The sequence below is a fragment of the Panthera onca genome, chromosome D2 (assembly GCF_046562875.1).
Source record: "Panthera onca isolate mPanOnc1 chromosome D2, mPanOnc1 haplotype 2, whole genome shotgun sequence".
NCBI lineage: Eukaryota > Metazoa > Chordata > Mammalia > Carnivora > Felidae > Panthera > Panthera onca.
Genome location: NC_138349.1, coordinates 58,277,905 through 58,291,530, shown reverse-complemented (window position 1 = coordinate 58,291,530; position 13,626 = coordinate 58,277,905).

The window sequence follows — 13,626 nt, the reverse complement described above, 5'->3', positions numbered from 1 at the left end:
CGATAACAATTTCCTGTGGTGGGGAATAAGGTGTACTGGTTAGGGAAGGAAGGGGTGACAGTTGGAGAGAAAAGGAAGAAGACTCAGTTAGGAATGCTCACAACACTGACTCCATCTTTGGCCCTCCATCTTGGTCTCCCCTCTGGTGCACAGATGGCACCACTTTAGATAACTAGTAGAGATCCCCTCTGGATCACCATTTCAGATAACTACCCTGTGAACTTACCACCATGCCTCTCACTCCATAAAAGCTGTGGGTTAAGGTCCAGATAGCAGCAGAGAATGGGGACAGCGAATAGCTGTGGAATGCCCTCGATCTTCCATGTGCCCCCTCTATTGCCTCTTGATTTTGGCTCGGATCATGATCTCACAGTTGTAAGACCAAGTCCCCGCGTTAGGCTCTGTACTGGGCATGGAGCACAGGAGTCTCTCTCTCCCTCTCCCTTTGTCCTTCCTCACACCCTCTCTCAAAATAAGTAAACAAACTCTGTCACCATTAAATAATAATTCTCCATTCTCCCCTTCCCCCAGCTCCTGGTAACCTAATCTACTTTCCGTCATTTTCCTATAGATATTTCCTATAAGAATAATACAATATTTGTCCTTTTGTGTCTGGCTTATTTCACTTAATGTAATGTTTTCAAGGTCCACCCATGTTGTATCAGACCTTAATTCCTTTTCTGTGGCTGAATGATCTTGCGTTTTCTGTACATGCCAATTTGGTTTGTCCGTTCATCTGATGCACAATTGGGTTGTTTCCACTTTTTGGTTAGGATGAACAATGCTGCTGTGAGCTCTGCTGTACAGGTATGTGTCTGAATCACTATTTTCAGTTCTTCGGGGTACATACCTAGGAATCAAATTACTGAGTCATATTGGAAAGATACTTTTTAAAAGGCATAGTTCACAAGGATCAAGAGAATAGTGAAGAGTAATAATACAATTTTGGAAGCTAAAGTGAACAAGTGGTAATCAACTAACATTTACTGAGGATCAGATTCTACACTGGTGAAAGGAAAGAACCAATTTAATTCATGTGACTGGATTCTCAAAAGGCTCAAGAATCAGCAGCTTTAAGTACCCCTGGAAGTCAGGGGTGGGAGCGGTGTGAAGAAGATAAGGTGAGAGTGCTGAAAGCACAGGACTGGTTGAAAGGAGTTTAAGAAGTGGTTATCGAGGGGCGCCCGAGTGATTCAGTCGGTTGTTGCTCTCCCTGTCTTTCTGCCCCGCCCACTCTTACATGCACACTCTCTCTTTCTCTCAAAATAAATAAACTTTAAAAAAATTGGTTATAGAATACTCAATTGGGGTCACCACAGAGCAACTGGTATCAGACTTAAACTACTGTGGTAAAAAATTAAACTCACACACACACACTTAAAACCTGGACAAAATATATGAAACAAGTATTGTAGACATTAAGCAGTGACCAATACAGGACTGTGATCATTGAGGGGAAGAAGGGCAGCACATAAGGTGAGCTCCACAGTTCACCCAAGCTTTCTCCCAGAGGATATATTCTAGGCCAGAACGTGGGACCATGGAGTAGAGAAGCAGAACAGTATCTCACTGGTTAGAGGAAGGAGACTTCAGAATTAAAGGCTCAGAGTTCAGTTCAGATTAAAGGTGCAGGGTGCTGGGAAAGTGAGGATGCTATAAAAAAGGAATCGAAGGGGCACGTGGGTAGCTCAGTCAGTTGAACATCCGACTTCTGCTCAGGTCACAATCTCACAGTTGGTGAGTTAGAGCCCCGCGTCGGGCTCAGTGCTGACAGCTCAGAACCTGGAACCTGCTTCAGATTCTGTGTCTCTCTCATGCTGCCCCTCCCCCACTCGTGCTCTGTCTCTCTCAAGTAAGAAATAAATGTTAAAATTTTTTAAAAAGGAACCTAAGAATTCTGTGTGAAAACTCTCCTCAGGTCTTGGACAATTCTTGGTCATGTCAGAGCAGTAGCTAGGAAATTGGGTACAGAAAGAGTGTGCTTGAGAGATGTACCTGAAAGGAACTGAGGAAGGCAGGATTAGTTAGAAGGAAAAACTGACTCATAATGCAGTTGCAACTGAGGCCTCAGCCATACTTTAGATCTACTAGGACCATTGAAAATTGAACCAATCTGAGGAAAGGGGAGAGGCCTTAGTGCTCCCAGCTTAGCCCCCAGGTGAGGGCTTATCTTGGGTAGGACAGTTCCCTGAGGCACTTCCCAGAGAGGGACACAGCTATGAGCTGTCAGTCAGATACTTAAGCAGCTGGAGAATGGGTGCATTAACCCTAAGAGGAGATTTAGGTTGACATTAAAGTATCCACTGGAAGTTGCACTGATGATTTCTTCCAAACATTTAAGTAATAAATAATATCAATCTTACACAAACTCTTCCAGAAAATAAGAAAGGAGGGATTACTTCTCAACTCATTTTAGAAAGTCAACATAACCTTGACACCAAAACTAATAAGGACATTATAAGAAAGGAAAAGTATAGACCAATAGCTTTTATGAACAGACTCAAAATTCTAAATAAAATATAACCAAGTAGAATCCAGCAATATATAAAAATAAAACATCAGGGGGTGCCTGGGTGGTTCAATTGGTTAAGTGTCTGACTTCAGCTCACGTCATGATCTCACAGCTCATAAGTGTGAGCCCTGCATCAGGTGCACTGTGCTGACAGCTCAGATCTTGGAGCCTACTTCAGATTCTGTGTTTCTGTCTCTCTCTGCCCCACCCCCACTCATTCTTGTTCTCTCTCTCTCTCTGTCTCTCAAAAAATGATTAACATTAAAAAAATAATTTAAAAAAACATCATTACCAGTTAGGATGTATTCTAGGAATACAAGTTTGGTTTAACATTCTAAAATCAGGGTGATTATTAACAAAATAAAGGAGAAAATCCATAGATTCTGTTTCAAAAAATGGAGAAAAAGCATTTTACAAAATGCAACATTCACGCTTTAATGTTTATTTATTTTTGAGAGAGAGAGAGATCACGAGTAGGGGAGGGACAGAGAGAGAGGGAGACACAGAATCTGAAACAGGCTCCAGGCTCTGAGCTGCCAGCACAGAGCCTGACGCAGGGCTCGAACTCATGAACCATGAGATCATGACAGGCCAAAGTCAGATGCTTAACTGACTGAGCCACCTAGGTGCCCCATTCATTCAAGCTTTCAAAAAATTTTCAGCAAATAAGCATAAAAGGAAGACTTCTTAATCTGATATGAAGTATCTATCATATTCAGTGGTAGAAACATTGAACATTTTCTCCCAAGGTCAGGAACAACAGAAGGATGTTCCCTCTCACCGTTTCTATTCAATATTGTACTGGAGGTCCAAGCCAATGCAAAAAGGCATGGCAAAGAAGTAGAAGATAAAAGATTAGAAAGAAATAAAGTATCTTTATAACAAATGATATGATTGTATATGTAGAAAATCCAAAATAATTTACAAGCTATTGGAATTACTACATCTTAGTAAGATCACTGGCAAGAAGATCAATATATAAAATTCAATTTTGTGTATATATTATATACATATATGTGTATATAGATGTATAACTTACATATATAATATACGATTATATATTATGTAATATATATAATATTATACATAATTAAAGATGAACTTCTTAAATACCATTTACAAAAGCATTAAAAAAATCACAAACCCAGGAATAAATGTAATGAAAAATGTGTAAGACCTCTACGCTGAAAATTATAAAATATTGCTAAGAGGAATTGAAGAAGACTTAAATATATGGAAAAATAATCTATGTTCATTGGTTGAAAGACTCAATATTGTTAAGATATCAGCTCTCCTCAAATTGATCTATAGATTCAATGCAATCCCAATCAAGTTCTCAGCAGATTTTGAAGACATCGTCCTCAAGAGTTGGTCAACTTACATTCCAGATATTAAGGTTGACTATAAAGCTACAGTAATTGAGAGAGTATGTTGGTGCCGAGATAGGGAAATAGGCCAGTGGAACAGAATAAGAAGTCCAAAGATCCATACAGTCAGTTGATTTTAAGATAAGGGTATTATTGCAATTTAGTGGGGAAAGTGGTTCTTTTCAGTACATAGTACTAGAGCAGTTGGTTACCTGTATGGAAAAAGAATGAGCCATGGCCTCCACGTCACACCATATATAAAAATTAATTTTAGTGGATCATAGATCTATATATGAAAAGTAAAATAATAAACTGTCTAAAAGAAAACATAGGGGAAAAATCTTCATGTTCTTGAGGTTGGCAAAGATTTCTTAAACTGGACATAAAAAACACTAATCATGAAAGATAAAATTAATAAATCTGTCTTTATAAAAATTAATTTCTGTCAATAAATGACACCAAGAAAGTGAATAAGCATGCCATACACTGGGAGAAGATATTCCCAGTGCATACATCTGACAAAGGATTCATGTCAAAATATATAAAGAACTCCCCACCCTCCCCATCCCCGCCAAATCAATAAAAAAGACAACCCAGTTACAAACTGGACAAAAACTTAAACTTTTGCAAAAGATCTCCAAATGTCCAATAAATCTATGAAGAGGTTTTCAACAACAGTTTTCACTGGGATGTGCAATTTAAATCCACAATGAGATATCACTACACACTCCTCCAGAATGGCTAAACTTTAGGGCTGACGCTATCAAGAACAGTGATGATGTAGAGCAAGTAGAACTTTCACACATTACCAGTGGAAGTGTAAATTCATCCACCTAGAATTAGAAAACCATTTAGGGGTATCTGTTAAAGTTAACCATATTACTCAGCAATTATACTTCTAGATATCCTATCCAAGGCCTATGAGTGTCTGTGTTACCAAAAGACATGTGCAAGAATGTTCACAATAGTTTTCATAATGGCCAAAAATTGATCAATAGGAGGTTTATAAACAAATTGTAGTATAATTATACAATGGAATATTATATAGCAATTAAAAAGAATAAATTCGGGGTGCCTGGGTGGCTCAGTCGGTTAAGCGTCCGACTTCAGCTCAGGTCACGATCTCACTGTCCGTGAGTTCGAGCCCCGTGTCGGGCTCGTGCTTACTGCTCAGAACCTGGAGCCTGTTTCAGATTCTGTGTCTCCCTCTCTCTCTGACCCTCCCCCGTTCATGTTCTGTCTCTCCCTGTCTCAGAAATAAATAAAACATTAAAAAAAATTTTTTTAAAAAGAATAAATTCAACAGCAAGTATAAATCTCAAAAACATCATGTTGAATGAAGCCAAAACCAAACAGTATATACTGGATGAACTGTATGATTCTGTTTATAGAAGCCCAAGAATAGGCAACTAATTTATCATGATAGGAGTAGTAATTCTATTCAAAACAGTGTTTTTATTAAGGAATGAGAGAGAATTTTTTTTTTTTTTTTTTACTGAGAAGGGGAATGAGGAAATCTGGTGTAATGAAAATATTGTTTGGATTGAGACGGTAGATACACATTGCATAAATATGGTAAAATACAAGTAATATGTATGTGCCCAATTTCACATGTTGGGCAGTTTCCTCTCCTCACTCAGGGAGAAATTGGAGACTTTTTCTTTGGAGAATACAAAACAGAAGATCTCTGTATTCAGGGGCACCAAGTACAGATGAGGGAGGGACGCCATACCAAAAATTGGGGGATTAAGTAATCCTATGCATGCCAAATGCTGGCTCACCCCACTCTAGGTTCTTGTCCTCACTATGTTTCCTGAACTGAAAATTTACCTTCATGTCTCATTAGCCAGAGTTGTATCATACACTCAATCATAAGCTAATAAACAAGCTAGGGAATGTGCAGGATTGTTGTGGGAAGGACTCCCAAGAAGTCAGGACAACCTTGATGGTGTCATCACCATCATCATTATCATCTTACCATACAGACTTGTCTGAATTGCCTATTGGACCAAAATTACACGAGTATTCCTACAGCCATTATCCTGAGTACCTTCTCCAAACTGACAGAATTCTAGGTTAGCTCATGGAACAGCCACTGCAGGGACCAGGGCCTCCAGCCACCTCCAACATACTGCTTCCTTTGTTCAGGATCCAAATTCCCAGAAGATTGCTTCTGATTTGGCTGAGCCTCAGTAGCATGCCAATACCCTGTTTTACAGGAGGAGGTAGCATCTGGCCACTTTGGCTTCCTTGGTGAAAATTGGGCACTACTTCCTTGACTCCTCACAATGACAATTTCCCATCCAAGGAGGATGGTGTTCAGATGCTATATAACTCCAAACAAATATTCATAACAGCAAAAAGTCATGAAATGGCTTTAACAAATCTTGAGCTAAAAATCTAATACAATTTCCCATTATTTATCCTTGAATTTCCCTGATGCCTCTTTGACTGGACAGTCTCATGTCTTTCTCTGCTCCAGTAGCACAGAGCCGTGAATCTCCTTGTGGTGATTCAATACACAGGCTGTTCCCAGTTTCTAAGAGTTCACAACCTCCCCCCACTCACCTGTCTTCTCTGGTACAAAGGACTGGTGTGTGATTTTGACTGTCTCTGCTGTAAGTTCTATCCCTTCAATCAATGGTCTCTGTTTAGCAAAGACTCAGTATAGCGGTTTGCATGTGTGTATAACAGAAAACAGGTTTGAACAGTTTTCCCCTTTAACAAAATCTCACTAGAGTACTATATGCTTTTGGATGTGGGGACCAATTCCTGCTGGAAAATATTGCAATATTAATTTGCAGTGAATGATTAACATTGCCAAGCCAACTCCTTAATATTTCATAAAACAAAGTTTGTTTTGGATCCCCCTAAAAATCGGTGTTTCTTATTCTTGCAGGTCTCAGCAGCCCAACTTGTTTTGCATATGGTTGCATGTTTAATTAGTGGCCCTTCTGTAAGTGTCTGCAATTAGCACTGTGATGATTTATAAAATAACTCCTTTAAAGCTCCATTTAGCTAGCAGAACTGCACAATCAGGCATAATTAATTCATTAATAAATCATGGCTGATTAACTAATCTGTTTATTACCAACACATTACTGAACAACTCCCACCTGAGCACAGCTAATTTTTCTATGCTGAACAAAACTGGAAGCTAATAAAAATCACCACCACCACAGCCCCTCCCAGACTGCACTAAGCAGCAAGTATATTGGTATGGTCAGAGATTTTGAAGCAATATACATTTAAAAGTGATGCAATCAAGTTGTACAGGCAGTTATGGCTTTGGAGGGAAGAAAGCAGTGGCTAAATGTGGAAGTCTGAAGACCAGTGATTCTCAAACTTCAGTATACACAAGAATCACCTGGAGGGATTGTTAAAAACCAGATTTCTGGTCCCCACCTGCAAAGCTTCTGATTCAGTAGGTCTGGGATGGGGGCTGAGAATTTGCTTTTCTAACAAGTGCACCCAGGTGATGCAGATGCTGCTTGTCCAGGGAGCACACTTGGAGAACCACACTTCTACCCTTTCTCAGATTCTGGGAATGACTCACAACTGCCATAAATCTCAATTCCTTTCCATAGATTTTAATAGTTTAAAACAACAACAATAACAATAGCTTTCCATATTACTTATCTGTCCTTGTACTCACATGCTATCTCACCTGGATTGATCGTGTAAGAATTACTTTATTTCTCTGCCCCCACAAAACCTAACAACCAAATTCTAGATGTAGAAACTCCAGACAAAATGCAGACATGCTTTGTGTATTCATCTCTGAATCTTTACTCATGCCCCCTTCTGTCTAAGCGCTGTTCTTCAATACTCCTCTGACTATGCCATAGCACTCGGTATCTATGCCATACGAAGGCCCTAATCACAGACCAGCAAGAGTGCTCATTATCTTTTCATGAAAGGATGAGCCCGGTCTCCCCAGTTACAGTCCCTGGAGAGCTCGGTAAGCTCCCTCTCTAATCTCCTTTGCAGCTTGCCCCCCAGCTCTCTAACCCACCAGCTTCTAGCACAGTGTCTTATACACAGGAGACAGCAAATTGCTTTTTACCAGCCATGTCAGATTGCTGAACAGCAGATCTGACCTACAGGCTGCAAATTCAGATCCCAGCTGGGCATCTAACTTGCAGAATACATAGGAGCAACAGCAAGGGAGATTTCCACCCTGAAAAGAACTTGAAAAGAGGCAAATAAATAATCTACCCTCTGAGGGTTAAACCATAAAAAAATATATCATAACAAAAATTTTAAAGGCAAATCATAGAAAAGAAAAATGTCAACTTAAAGCAGTGGTTCTCAACCAGGGTGATGGATTTTGCCCCCCTGCCCCTACCTCGAGGATATTGGGCAATGTCTGACAACATTAAATAAATGGAATGGCTTTACTATAATCTGATCAAGGTGGAAAGACAGGGCTGGTCAGCGATGGAGACCCTGGGAAAGGTTGTTCGGGGAGACAACATCAGCAAGGCCCAGCCAAGTTGGATCTAGGAGAAAGGCTGAGCTGTGCTGTGAGACAGGTAACAGTGAACTCTTATCTCAGACGTGCAGGCTAAAGTCATAGTGTCTTCCTAAAATACTGTAAAAAAAAAAAATCATAAGACAGGAAATAGACACATTACCTGTACATTCAAAAACATTAAGTAATTTTTTTCTGTTTTTTTTTAATGCTGTAATGGTTTTCTATTGCCATGTAACTATTACCATAAATTTAGTGGCTTAAAACAACACATTTGTTGTTTCACTGTTTCTGTGGGTCAGGAGTCCAGGCATGGTTTAGCTGGGTTCTCTGCAAGGCTGATATCAAGGTGTTAGGAAGGGCTGGGTTCTCCACCTCATGGTCTCTCAACTGAGCTGAAAGATCTGCTTCCAGGCCACTCAGGTTGTTAGCAGAATTCAGCTCCTTGCTGTTGCAGGACTGAGGGCTTCACTCTGGTCCTGGCTATTGACTAGAGGCTGTCCTCAGCTTCTAGAGGTTTCCCCACCGTGGTACCTTGCTTCCTTCAAGCCAGCAAGGGAGAAAGAGATTCCAGCAAGACTGGCACAACAGCCTTATATAAGTAATATAACCATGGAATCATGTACATGTAATCACATATATCCCAAAGTATCTTTGTCATACTTCCTTGGTTAGAAGCAAGTCATACTCAAAGGGAAGTGATTATACAAGGGCATGAACACACGGACACAGGAATCATGGGGTCACCTTAAGAGTCTGTGTACCATAGCATTGATACTGGTATTGAAGTAACTTTTTTTTTTTTAGTTTTAATTTTATTTATTTTTGAGAGAGAAAGACAGAGTGGGGGAGGGGCAGAGAGAGAGGGAGACAGAGAATCTGAGGCAGGCTCCATGCTGTCAGCACGAGATCATAACTTGAGCTGAAGTCACAGCTCAGACACTTAACCAACTGAGCCACCCAGGTCCCCCAGAAATGAGATTTAATTTTAAATATACCATTTAAACTATGAACCCCCCCCAATTTTTTTTTTTTTTTTTTAATTTACATCCAAGTTACTTAGCATATAGTGCAACAATGATTTCAGGGGTAGATTCCTTAATGCCCCTTACCCATTTAGCCCATCTCCCCTCCCACAACCCCTCCAGTAACCCTCTGTTTGTTCTCCGTATTTAAGAGTCTCTTATGTTTTGTCCCCCTCCCTGTTTTTATATTATTTTTGCTTCCCTTCCCTGTGTTCATCTGTTCTGTGTCTGAAAGTCCTCATATGAGTGAAGTCATATGATATTTGTCTTTCTCTGACTAATTTCACTTAGCATAATACCCTCTAGTTCCATCCATGTAGTTGCAAATGGCAAGAGTTCATTCTTTCTGATTGCCGAGTAATACTCCATTGTATATATATATATATCACATCTTCTTTATCCATTCATCCATCAATAGGCATTTGGGCTCTTTCCATACTTTGGCTATTGTTGATAGTCCTGCTATAAACACTGGGATGCCCCTTCAAAACAGCACACCTGTATCCCTTGGATAAATACCTAGTAGTGCAATTGCTCAGTCATAAGGTAGTTCTATTTTTAATTTTTTGAGGTACCTCCATACTCTTTTCCAAAGTGGCTGCACCAGTTTGCATTCCCACCAACAGTGCAAAAGAGATCCTCTTTCTCCGCATCCTCGCCAACATCTGTTGTTGCCTGAGTTGTTAATGTTAGCCATTGCCATTCTGACAGGTGTGAGGTGTTATCTCATTGTGGTTTTGATTTGTATTTTCCCCTGATGATGAGTGATGTTGAGCATTTTTTCATGTGTTGGCCATCTGGATGTCTTCCTTGGAGACATTTTGCCTGTTTTGTTCATGTCTTTTGCCCATTTCTTCACTGTATTATTTGGTTTGGGGGTATTGAGTTTGCTAAGTTCTTTATAGTCTTTGGATACTAACCCTTTATCTGACATGTCATTTGCAAATATCTCCTCCAATTCCATTGGTTGCCTTTTAGTTTTGCTGATTCTTTCCTTCTCTGTGCAGAAGCTTTTTATTTTGAGGAGGTCCCAATAGTTCATTTTTGCTTTTGTTTCCCTTGCCTCCAGAGATGTGTTGAGTAAGAAGTTGCTGTGGCCAAGATGAAAGAGGTTTTTGCCTGCTTTCTCCTTGAGGATTTTGATGGCTTCCTGTCTTACATTTAGGTCTTTCATCCATTTTGAGTTTATTTTTGTGTATGGTGTAAGAAAGTGGTCCAGATTCATTTTTCTGCATGTCGCTGTCCAGTTTTCCCAGCACCACTTGCTGAAGAGACTGTCTTTATTCCACTGAATATTTTTTCCTGCTTTGTCAAAGATTAGTTGGCCATATGTTTGTGGGTCCATTTCTGGGTTCTCTATTCTGTTCCACTGATCTGAGTGTTCTTGTGCCAGTACCATACTGTCTTGATGATTACAGCTTTGTAGTACGGCTTGAAGTCTGGGATTGTGATGCCTCCTGCTTTGGTTTTCTTTTTCAAGATTGCTTTAGCTACTCAGGGTCTTTTCTGGTTTCATACAAATTTTAGGATTGTTTGTTCTAGCTCTGTGAAGAATGCTGGTGTTATTTTGATAGGGAGAAGTAACTTGTTGTTTTTTAATTGAAGTATCATTGACATGATTACTTTCTTTTTTAAGAGTCCCTATATTTTAGAGCTAAATTCAGAAATATTTACCAATGAGTGTATATGACGTCTGTCTGGAGTTTGCTTCAAAATAATCCAGAGGGGGAGGAGAAGTAAGTGGAGGCATAAATAATTGGCCATGAGTGGGAAATTGTTGAACCTGGGTGATAGGTTCATAGGAGCTCATTATATATTCTCTCTACTTTTCTTATATGTTTGAAATTTTTAGAATAAAATTAAAAATAAATAAATAAATAAACAGCATGTGTATCTATTGCTACAAAACTAATTACCTCACAACCTAGTAATTTAAAACAAACATTTATTATCTAAGTTTCTGTAGGTCAGAAATCTGGCACAGCTTATGCTGGTGTGTCTGGTTCAGGGTCTCACAAGGCTGCAGAACTACAGGTATCCCAGTCTTGAGGGGTTGGAGGATGTGCTTCGAAGCTCATTCGTGTGGCTGTTGATCAGCCGCTCCTTATGGCAGTTCACAAGGGGCAGCTGGCTTCCCACAGAGCAAGTGATGAGAAACACACACACACACACACACACACACACACACACACACACACCCCTACCAAAACAGAAAATGCAGTCTTTAATAATATAATCTCAGGAGTGATATACCATCACTTCTGAATATTCTATTCATCACACAGACCAACCCTGGTGAAATGGGAGCGGACTGCACAAGGGTCTGAATAGCAGAAGGTGGGATCATTGACAGCCATTTTGGAGGCAGGCTACCATACATGGTGCATAAGGCAAAAACGGAGTGCTGTCCAAATTATTCTTGAAAATCCTGTAAATAACCTATAAAGCATAGAAGACAGATATACCAGTGCACAAGCCCAATACTGCCAGTTTTTCCTCTAGTGCTGGAACACTTCACTGTTTTGTTGAGTGCCAGATAAAGTTGTTGGCTTGAATTAGGGACCATGGGCATTCCAAAAATAAATATACTTAAACCCTAAAATCACATTTGGCCATGCCATGAGCATGTATAGTTAAATTCAAGTAAATTAAATGCATTATGATGGGATTCTAATGCATTGTTAGAGTGGGAAAGCTTTTGTCTTGGTGACATCTGCCATTTAGGTCCGTTTTGCTGACTCTCTTTGTTTCAGCTCCGCAGTAATAAAGCAGCTTTCTGATTAAAATTTGGCTTCCCAGGGGCGCCTGGGTGGCTCAGTCCATTAGGCATCCGACTTCGGCTTAGGTCATGATCTCAAGGTTTGTGAGTTCAAGCCCCATGTCAGGCTCTGTGCTGACAGCTCAGAGCCTGGAGCCTGCTTTGGATTCTCTGTCTCCTTCTGTCTCTGCCCCTACCCCACTTGTGCTCTGTCTCTCTCTGTCTCTCAAAAATAAATAAATGTAAAAAAAATTTTTTAATAAAATTTGGCTTCCCAAACATATATGCAAATGCTGAAAAAAATGCTCTGCTCTAATCCATTCCATGATTATTACATTTCTCATTATAATATTAAAAATTGGTATTCTGGCTTTATACATCAGTCTCTATGCACTAGGTAAATGTGAGTCTGCATCTGAAAGATAGATTCACTCTTGGTACATTTACATAATAGGCTTCTGAGCCTGCACCCCTGTGCCCCTGGACTATGATGAATTTACCCTAGTAATGCCACTCTAGGGGGTGCCATCTGAGTGACCTAAAAATCTTCCCCAGGTGTGGCAGCTATATTCACCATACACAGCACATATCCATGAGCTCCGCCACATTTCTCAGTTCCCTTGCTCTTAGATGGTGTATGTGACCAGTACTGGCCAATAAGCTGTGAACAGAATTGACACCTATCATTTCTGAGCCAAACATAGTGAGATTTCCATGCACTCTTTCCTCCTGCTGCAGCAACCATGGAGGCCACATGTTGAAATAGCAGAGTGCAAAATCAGACTAAAAGTACACTTATCAAGGGGCGCCTGGGTGGCCCCATCAGTTAATCGCCCAATTCTTGATTTCGACTCAGGTCATGATCTCACAGTCCATGGAAACAAGCCCTGAGTTGGACTCTGCGCTGACAGCACGGAGCCTGCTTGGGATTCTCTCTCTCTCTCCCTCTCTCATTGCCCCTCCCCTGCTGGTGTGCGCTCTCTCTCTCTCTCTCTCTCTCTCTCAAAATAAATAAACATTTTTTTTAAGTACACTTATCGTGATAGGCCCTGAGTATAAAGAATTGTTGAATTGCTATATTGCATACCTGAAACTAAAACAACACTAATATAATTATACCAGAATTTTAAAGATAAATAATTTTTTAAAAAGAACTTAGCATATATTTGGGAGATAAAATTCAGACCCTTTCAACTATGCATTTATATAAAATCATTCATACAATTCAGTCCCAGGTTGAGAAAACTGTACACTCTGTGAAAACCCTCCAGTGATTCTCACCCTTGGTGTCATACTGATGAATTGTGATAAACTGTGAGATGTGTGGCTCATTAAGTTAAAACCCTAGTTACTCATTAAGTTAAAACCCTGAAGCTAGGGAATTGTTTACTTCATTGGAAATTAGGGGAAAATCAAGATTACTGCTATAATAAATTCACTGTCACATGCCTTAACAAAAAGAAATAAAAATAGAAAACATGGTAGCAGTA